We start from the raw sequence: 9828 nt of genomic DNA, 5'->3' as shown, positions 1-9828 counted from the left end.
GAAGATGTTCTACATCCTACAGTATCAAATATTCCACCACAATTTAATTCTTCATGTAAAAATAAACAAGCACCTCCATCTCATTAATAGTCAAATTTGCTTTCATCTTTAATAAATGGCAAAATTATATGTATACCAAAGAATTGTCTTAAAATGAATTTCTTTATGATTTATTATGAGTAAATGTTTTATTTGCATACCTATTTTATATATCTATATACCTGGGTCGAGTAAAATTTTTCTTGGGTAAAAAGGGGGTCAAGATGAGCCTCTACTATCATCTCCTAAAGGTGTGATACCAGAATACCACAAACTAAGATTAAATATCTACTTTTGACTACCTGTGTCTGATGCTGATTTTAAGTCCATAGTCCCTAACTAATGTTTGATATAAAGTTAGGAAATTCCTTGTATTGCAACTCTACTTTAATTCTTAATGGGGGTCCTATGCCCCCAAATACATTTTGGGGACTCTACAAAAAATCCCACAGAACTTGTGCGGAGACTAGGGCTACAATTTCCTCTTTGCTCTTTTTTCACATGCAAATGAAATTGTGTGGAAAAGGTACACAATTTCTGGCCCACACTCCTGCATATATCATGTATGTCTTCCAACTACAAAACCCTTGAATTTTGACTGTTGGTGCAAAAACTTGCTGTCATCCTGTATGGAAGCCTGGAAAGATAAGAGACAATTCAAAATTAAATCAACAAAACCAGAAATGTATAAATACTAAATACAAGTGGACAAAGAAACAAAAGTAGGAAAAGTAAGAAGGATGGAATAAAGATAAGACCAAAGGTGAAGAAATTTAGGCAAGGCTAGAACAAAAAGCATTTTCTTTGTTTATTATTTGTTGATTCATTTGGTTTGGACTTAGAAGTTAGAATTTGTCACTAAGATTTTATCCCTTATTTTGTGTGTCTTTTAAAATTATTTTGGTTGGTACTTATTATTTGTAATATTTTTAAAAAATCAAACTTTTGGCCAATTTGACAATATTTGGAAGCTCTTTAAGGAAGGTTGGAGTAAAGAAGTAGCAGCACTGGGAGTGGCAAGATGGAAAATGGTGCCAGTTAAGATGAGGACAAATGGTCCTAGGAAGAGATCACTGTACTTGGAGCCAATGATTCCAAGCTTTTCTCCTGGCTTTCCCATTAATTGCCTGTGTGACCTTGAACAAGAGACTTTATTTCTCTAGGCCTCAGTTTTCCCATCATAAAATGAGGAGATCAGAATGACTTTTAAGGGCCCTTCCAGCTCTGACTTAAGGTTTAAAGTTTGATACCTGTTAAAATGTAAAATACCTTCGAACAAGGTAATGCCCACTCCTATCAACAATTGTTCAAATACTACTTGTACCAGCACCTAGGTGGCCCAGTGGATAGAGTGCTAGGCCTGGAATCAGGAAGACATGAATTCAAATTCCACCTCAGACACTAGCTATGCCACCTTGGTTAAGTAAATTAATTTCTATCTACCTCAGTTTCCTCATCTGTACAGCTATATATATATATACATATATATATGAATAGGAATAATAATAGTACCTACCTCCCAGACTTGTTGTGAGGATGAAATGAAAGAATATTTTTAAAGCACTTTGCGAATTTTAAAGCAGGGATTCTTAAACTTTTTCCTCTCTTGATCCCTTTTCACCCAAGAAATGTTTATGAAACCCTGGGTATGCAGGTATATAAAATAGGTATACATATAAAATATTTACTGATAATAAATCATAAAATGAATTTATTTTAAAGCAATTATTTGGTATACATATACTTTTACCATTTATTAAAGACAATAGCACATTTGCAAACTAATAAGATGCATGAACTTATTTATTTTTACAAAAGAATTAAACCTTGGCGGCATATTTGATACTGCAGGACATAGAGCATCTTCAATATTTTTCAGAGTTGAGTGATATTTTGATTTTATAATCATCAATACTGTGTTCAGAACCAAGGCTGCAGTGAAGTTCTATGATGACAAGTGTTCCAAGAAACACCTCTGGATTCAGTACAGTTTTGATTTTGAATTAATTTTTGATCATTGCACGTTCAGAAACCTTTTACTGTTGCTAAATTTTTCGCAACTCCCACATTCAGTAACTCAACCCCATCTAAGGTGGTGGCCCACAGTTTAAGAAGTATCGCCTTAAAGCACTACCGTTATTATCATTAGAGACTTCAGTTTGAATTCCTAATTTACCACCGATAGTTGTGTAATATTGAGTTAATCTTAGGGCCTCGGTTTCTTCATATCTAAGATGAATATAGGAAAATTGGGTAGATTTCTCATAGCACGAAAATTCTATAAAAGATTATAATGATGGGCACTTTGAAGGAGGAGATAGTGCTACGAAGGAAGGAAAGAGATAAGAAAGCTCTACCCAAACGTGGTTTCTCTTTATGTGGACACAACCATTCACGCTGCCTCTCCTATTTGTAATTTTGGAGTTGTCTTTGTCTCTTCCTTCTTATCTCTCCTTCCACTAATGGACAGCTGATGTGTATTCTTTTCTCTATTCTCAAAGCTACCAAACTTGGACAGTCACTTTTGACTAAGTATCTGAGTTGTCATTCTAACCTCCTAACCAATGTCTATTCTTCCAGCCCTGGCCCAGGCTGTCCCTGCCATTCTTCTTATGGCTCACACCTAATGCAACCCTAATCTAAGTCCTGTATGCCCAGATCTGATTTTATCACTTCTCTGGTAAAAAATCTTCAATGGTTTCCTGTTGTTTACCAAGTAAAGTTCACACTCTTCATTGTCCCTCTACTCTTATTCCCATTTTAGCCTTGAGAAATTAACTAGGTAAGAATGACTATCAATTGATGAAGCATGGTTTCTATACTAATGTGAAAAGAATTTGAAAGTTATTTGATGAAATGAAATAACAGTAGACAGGAAGTCTGTTTTGACCTTGGTCAAGTCTCTTCTCTCACCCCACCTCTAACCCCTGGGTCTTTGGCTGGAAGATGACATGGTAAACTCCAAAGGATCTGAAGGATTTTGACTTCTCATCTTCTCATCAGGGTCCTAGCATCCTTCCACTAGAATAGTAGAGGTTAGTGGCTATTTCCGTATTGGGAGCTAAGGATAGACAGAACACAGATTCATCGTGCTTAAGGAGAACTTTTTCAAAAAATTATTTATTTTTAGTTTTCAACATTCACTTTTATAAGATTTTTGAGTTCTAAGTTTTCCTGCCTCCCCTCTCTCAGTCATGCTGTGAACAAAAAAAATAAGAACAAAGGGGAAAAACCATGAGGAAAAAAAAAAGAGAGAAAATTGTATGCTTCAATCTGCATTGAGACTCCATAGTTCTTTCTCTGGATGTGGATGGCATTTTCCATTATGAGTCTTTTTGAATTGTCTTAGATCATTGCCTGGCTAAGAAGAGCTAAGTCAAACAAAGTTAGTCATTGCACCATGTTGCTATTATTGTGGATAATGTTCTTCTGGTTCTGCTCAATTCACTTAGCATCAGTTCATGTAAGTCCTTGTGGGTTTTTCTGAAATCTGACTCCTCACCATTCCTTTTGGAACAATAGTATTGCGTTATATTCACTTACCATACAACTCGTTTAGTCATTCCCTGATTGATGGGCATCTGTAAGGGGAACTTCTTGAGTACTCCATGAATGGGAGAAAAGGACTTCTAGCAAACAGGAGCTGTGAGTTAATCTTTGTCATATGTGCTATTTAAGATTAAACACACTTTCCTTTGGACTCTGTATATATTTTTGAAAGAACTTGTTACAGAATTTTTTTGGCGGGGGGGAATACTTCATGTCAACTGTTTATACCAAACCACTTTATATATACCACTTGTCTAAAAATTAATTAAATATGATTGTCTAAATTATTTTCAACTGATAATCTTGGAGGGAGCCACACTGGTGGAGGCTCAAATTGATGACATTATAGAATCACCTCCCAATTCCTCAGAGTTACTTTCCAAGACCCCAAAGGGGAAAATGTATTGAACCTACCTCTCAGGATTGTTGTAAAGATCAAATAGATAAAATTTATAAAGTCTTAGCATAGAACATGGCACTAATCAATAGCTTAGGAGATCTGGAAAGGCTTCCCATACAAGGTAGTCCCTGAGTTGAATCTTGAAGGCAGCTAAGGATTCTGAGGAGTAGAGGTGAGGAGAGAGTACATTCCAGAGATATATGGCTGACTGCAAAGGCCAGAAAGCAAGAGATTGCATGTGGATTTGGGGAATGAAAACCAAATTATTTTGATGGAGTGAGAAATGGATAAAGGGGAGTAATGTGGAGTAAGTATGGAAAGGTGGAACTGAGAAGAGCTTTGAAGGACAAGAAAATTTCTTGTTTATCTTAAAACAATAGGGAGCCACTGAAGATTCTTGAGGAAGGGAATGTCATGGTTTAGCAGAACTCTGACATGTCATTTCATAGTCAGCTATGCATAAAAAGCCCCACCAGTATGACTAAAACTGGTTTAAGAAGATCAAAAATCTCAAAACAGACACATTCTCAGCTTCTCTCATCCAGACCAAATGAAAGCTACTTCACGAGTCTGAGTTGAGACTTGTTTAGGCTCCGGCCTTCTTAACCCACCTTTTGGCTTGCTGCCTGACTCCTTAGGCTTAGAGCTGTGGACTCTGGGTCTGCTTCACATCTGCTCATTAGACTGCCCCGCCCCTTGGGGTGGGTGCTTCCCATCAAAGGAAGTTGGAATCCTCAGACCCTTGTTGATTCATCCAAGGCTTGTGGGTATTAACTTGGCAGTACAAATCCCTGCCCATGTAGCCTGAATTGATCCCCTCTTGATTTAATACTATGATGGCCACTGATAGAATCACTGCTGAAAATGTTCCTTAATGAATGGATGAAAAAGCATTTATTAAGTACTTAGTATGTGCTAAGCCCTGGGGATAGAGAGAGAAGACAATCTTTGTTTTCAAGAGCTCACATTATAATGAGAGGCCAGGAAGGAGAGACAACACATATAGGAGGTTTGAGTCCTAAGAGAGAAAGTTTCAATAGTCCTTAGTAGAGAGGAAATGCATCTTTTATTAGTCTCTTTTCCATTAATAAAATCTTAGCACTTTCTGATATTGAACATTTGACAGTCCCAAGGACTTTGGTCTTAAGAATTTTCTTCTTCTGGTCTTCAATAGCTGTGGTTCCTGATAAGGTAGGGATGTAGTGTGTTCCTAGGCTGAATCTTCATGTGAGTTTTATTTTGCTCAATTGTGGCTGCAAGCACCAAGCTGAAAAGAAGATCTATGATTGCATGTGTGTATATGGAGGGAGGAGGTACAGGGTCTTGGGCTCTGGCCCTGTCTCTTAGAGGTGGTGCTGGTTCAGGTGGTTTAAGCCCCCTGGCACGGCTGTCAGAATGCCTTGTTACTTCAAGTAGGCTGGCTTGCCTACTCTGTTAGTGGTATTTAATTAGCATTTGGTGTTGGTCATGTTGGGGATGGCTTCTTTTCTTCCTTGATGGTGTCTACAAGGATAGAGATGAAAGTAGGAATATTAGGGCTGAGCACAAATATCTATATATGTAAGAAAGATCAGGAGACTTTGAAATGGAGATGAGGCAAAAAGACAGAGGAAGAGACTGAAGGAGAGAAAGGGAACAACGGTGCATGGTTATATAGGAGCATGAAAGAAATTGTGTAAACAGCAGAAACAGCATATGCCAGGGGCTATACAAGAGTAGGTGGGTGTAAGACATAAAGAAGGAAGAATGTGAAATTCATTGAATGCCAGGAAGCAGGGAAATGAGAGGAGGCAGTAGGAACATCAATGGCAGTTATGGAAGGGGACTGTTTCTTCTTTTTATGTTCTGTTCTCCTAGATGGTACCATGTTGCTTTCTTCACCTGCCATCCATCTCCTTCAGCCATGGTCAGTTTGTAACAACCTGAATACTCCCAACCAGTTGCCCCAGTAAGGAGGGTTGCTCACAGCCAAGGCACAAATCTAGGTATCTTTTAAAGTTCTTATGCTAGTGGAGAGTGTATGCCTGCAGGAGAGAAAGTATAGGCATTTGATGACTGGTGACTGGGACCTACTTGGAGGCAGACAGGAATAATACAGTGATGTTTCCTGAGCAGTATTCTGTAATGCCAGAGACATACAGAAATAGCAATACAGTAAAAAAAAAAAAAAAGTTCCATGGATATAGACCCTCATCTGGCTTTGTTGGAAGGCAGGGAGAATCACGTGTCCTGAGAAGAATGGGAAGCGATGGGAAGCAATGGAGAACTTTTCTTGATCTTCTCCTACAGCAGAGAAGTATCATCTCTGCTATGTCTCTTTTGACACTTAGGACATGTATGACTTTGGACAAGTTATTTTCCCTGTACCTCAGTTTCCTTTTCTGTAAAATGAAGGGGTTGGACAGGATGTATTCTATAGTCCCATCAAGTTTTGAATCTTATAGCCTGTGGACTTATAGGAGCAGGTTGACAGGGTCTACCAGTAGGTAGCCTCAGCTAGAGTGTGTAACTCCCTCAGGAGATTGAATGCCAAAAGTACCTGCCTGGAGCTGCCAGGAACTACAAGAAATGTCACTCACCAAGGAATTCAGGACACTTGTTGAGAGTTTTGTCTAATCATAACTGTAAGTGAGAGAATCTATGCAGGTCTGTGGGAGAGGATAAGGCACTAGAGGGGAAACCCATTTTTTTGTGAGATAAGGCAGGCAGGTAGTACAATGAATAGAGTGATAGACCTGGAGTCAGAAAGACTCATCTTCCTGAGTTCAACTCCAGCTTCAGACATTTACTAGCTGTGTGACCCTAGGCAAGTCATTTGACCCTCTTTGCCTCAGTTTCCTCATCTGTAAAATGAACTGGAGAAGGAAATAGCAAACTACTTCAGTGTCTTTGCCAAGAAAATCCCAGATGGGTTTACAAAGAACTGGACATGACTGAAAATGAAACAAATTAAAAAAACCATTTTGTTTTCCCCAACCTGTCAATATAACTTTCTTTCTTTGATGTTTATAAATACTTTGCCTGAAAGGAGAATTGTTGCCAACTCATTGGGTGGTGACGTTCCCAGATTTTCAGGGTAGGAGCTTTGAGCCAGGGAGGTGAGTAATTCCCAGAAGTGTACTGAACTCCATTGTGTCATGAAGGTGCCTTTGACAAGAAGGTTAATTAAATTCCATTTGTATATCTCACTGTAGATTAACATGCCTTTTAGGCTCATGCTGATTTTGTAGGCTAGACACAGAGATCATTCATTCTAGTATATACTAATACTGAAGTGCTTCTGTAGTCCAATAGACCTATAATCACATCAATATAAGTATTCTCTACCATCCTATCTTGGGTGATTTCTATCCATGTCTTCCCATGAATTCCCTATAGTGGAGGTAGAAATGGAAGTGTTCCACTCAAGATCTTGGGAGCATTCCTCAAATTATCTTTTTGCCTATATCACCTTTTTACCTTTATCACCATATAGTGAGTAGGATATGTAAAAATGGTACCCTGGACTGTAACCTGCATTTGACTCCTAGACGTGCCTTCTTACTGCAGGGTAATCTTATAAAAAGACTACCTAGACCTAACTCTCTAGGGATCAGGGATTCCCCAAATTAATTTTGCCACTAGCTTTGGCCTGATACTCCTTGGGTGTAGGAGAAACACATCAGTAGGACAACCTCAAATGAACAAAATCATGCCAGTCTGACACTAGACACTTATTAATTCAGAAAAGAGCAAGGCAAGATGTTCAGTACTTACTCATTAGGCTGGCATTCATTAGCAACTATCTCAGGACTGTCATCTGTGTCTTCCTTAGTTTTTTCTCTCCTCTTCCCCCCACCTTCCCCTTTTTATAATAGTTCTCAAGTGAATTTCCTTTTTAGTCATACTATAAATTGTTAAAATTTAAATTCCCTATTTATTATCTATAGAGGTAGTCTTCCACTCATTCATGGAGGAAAATGACCTAAGGAAATATTAGCACTGAAGCATCAAAAACAAAGTCTTAGAAATCTATCTCCTTACAGAGTGTTAAATTATGAAATATGGGATTAGTCAGAAAAGATATAAATACAAATATTGTGCAAACCTGCCAGATTTGGACCTCTTGAAGATAATCTATCAGTTGTAACTCAAAGGTTCTCTACTAAAAACAAAAACACTCTCCCATGCAGGGGCCATAGTGCCTGAAATTCGAACACTGAAGATTCTTTTTTTCCTTACTTTTTCTCTGACCCATTCTGTAGTTAAAAATTTTTGTGCTGAAATTTTTTGTTTTATATTTACTTCATCTCCAAAAATATCCCTTCCTTCCTCTTTCCCAGAGTCATACTTTGTAACAAATGATAAAGAGAGAGAAAAAGGAAGTTCAGGAAAACCAATCAATATGACAACCAAGTGTGACATTGCATGCAGTGTGCAAGCATCCATGGTCCTCCGCCCTTGCAAATTAGGGAGGGAGGCAAAGCTTTCCATGTCTTTTTCAGGGCCAAGTTTGGACATTAATAACACAGAGTTCAGATTTTCCCCCTTTTTCTCCAATCTTTGTTTATATTTGTTGCTGGTTCTACTCATTTCACTTTGCATCAATTCATACAAGTCTTCTCATGTATCTCTGTATTCTTCATAGCTGTTATTTCTCATGGTGAAGTAATATTCCATTACATTTGTGTACTCCATTTGGTTTAGCTTTTCTCCAGTTGATGGGATTCTACTTTGTTTCTAGTTATTTCCTACTACAAAAAGTGCTGCTCCTATAAATATTTTGTCCAATTCTTATCTAAAATGCAAATATTCCTACACTATAGCTAATTAAAGTTATCCACACAAAGTCATTACTTTGTAAAGTCTACTGCATTCTCAGTGACAAATAAACTGATGGGGGGAAGAGGGGCAGGGAAGAGAGAATGTAAAGGCCCAAAAGTCATCTGGGATGTTTATCTGTGAAGCTGTCCATGAATTCCCCTACCCCCCAATTTTCTGCTTTTCTTCCGATCTTGGCTACATTTGTTTTATTTGTACAAAAACTTTTAAATTGAATGTAATTAGAAAATGGCTGAATGAGCTGTGCTATATGATTGTGATGGAACATGACTGTGCTATAAGAAATGATGAGTTCAATGAGCTTAGAAAACATGGAAAGACTTACATGAAATAATGAAGAATGAAATGAACAAAACAAAAAAAACATCATATCGACTAACAGCAATATAGTTTTAAGAACAACTTTGAGTGATTATATATAGTGATATATATCATATATAGTGACTGTATAGTCATTTTGACTATTATGAATACCCAAATTAACTATATAGGATATAAGAAGAAAGATACTGTCTGCATCCAGAGAACGAACTGATAAATAGAAGTATTATAGAATAATTTTATACATGTACACATATATGTATACATACATGCATGTATATGTGTGTATTTGTATACACACATATTTTGCCTAATGTTACCATCTCAATGTGGGGGCAGGGGAGAAGAAAAAAAGGAAAAATTTATATGATAACTATTATGTATTTAAAAGGAATAGAAGTTGTACATAATAGATCTGCAGTTTCATAGGCAATCATCTTTTTTATTACACTATATTATGGAAATGCTTGTTTTATTCCATAATTTAAAAATGAAAAGGTGCACCTGGGAAATTTAGCAGTACACAGCCATGCCAGAAGTGTAGCAAATGATAAGAGAATGGCGCCTCTGAAGAAAAGCTTGCAGACTGGTCATGAATCCAAGAAATAAAATCTTCCAGTGTCTACTATGTTGATTCCATGTCCTACCACAGCACATCTTCTCAAGAGTGTTTAGGTTCTGACTTTTATGTACAGACT

The sequence above is a fragment of the Notamacropus eugenii genome, chromosome 2 (assembly GCF_028372415.1).
Source record: "Notamacropus eugenii isolate mMacEug1 chromosome 2, mMacEug1.pri_v2, whole genome shotgun sequence".
NCBI classification, from domain to species: domain Eukaryota; kingdom Metazoa; phylum Chordata; class Mammalia; order Diprotodontia; family Macropodidae; genus Notamacropus; species Notamacropus eugenii.
The sequence above is the reverse complement of the archived record's forward strand: the minus strand, read 5'-3'. Positions refer to the sequence as shown.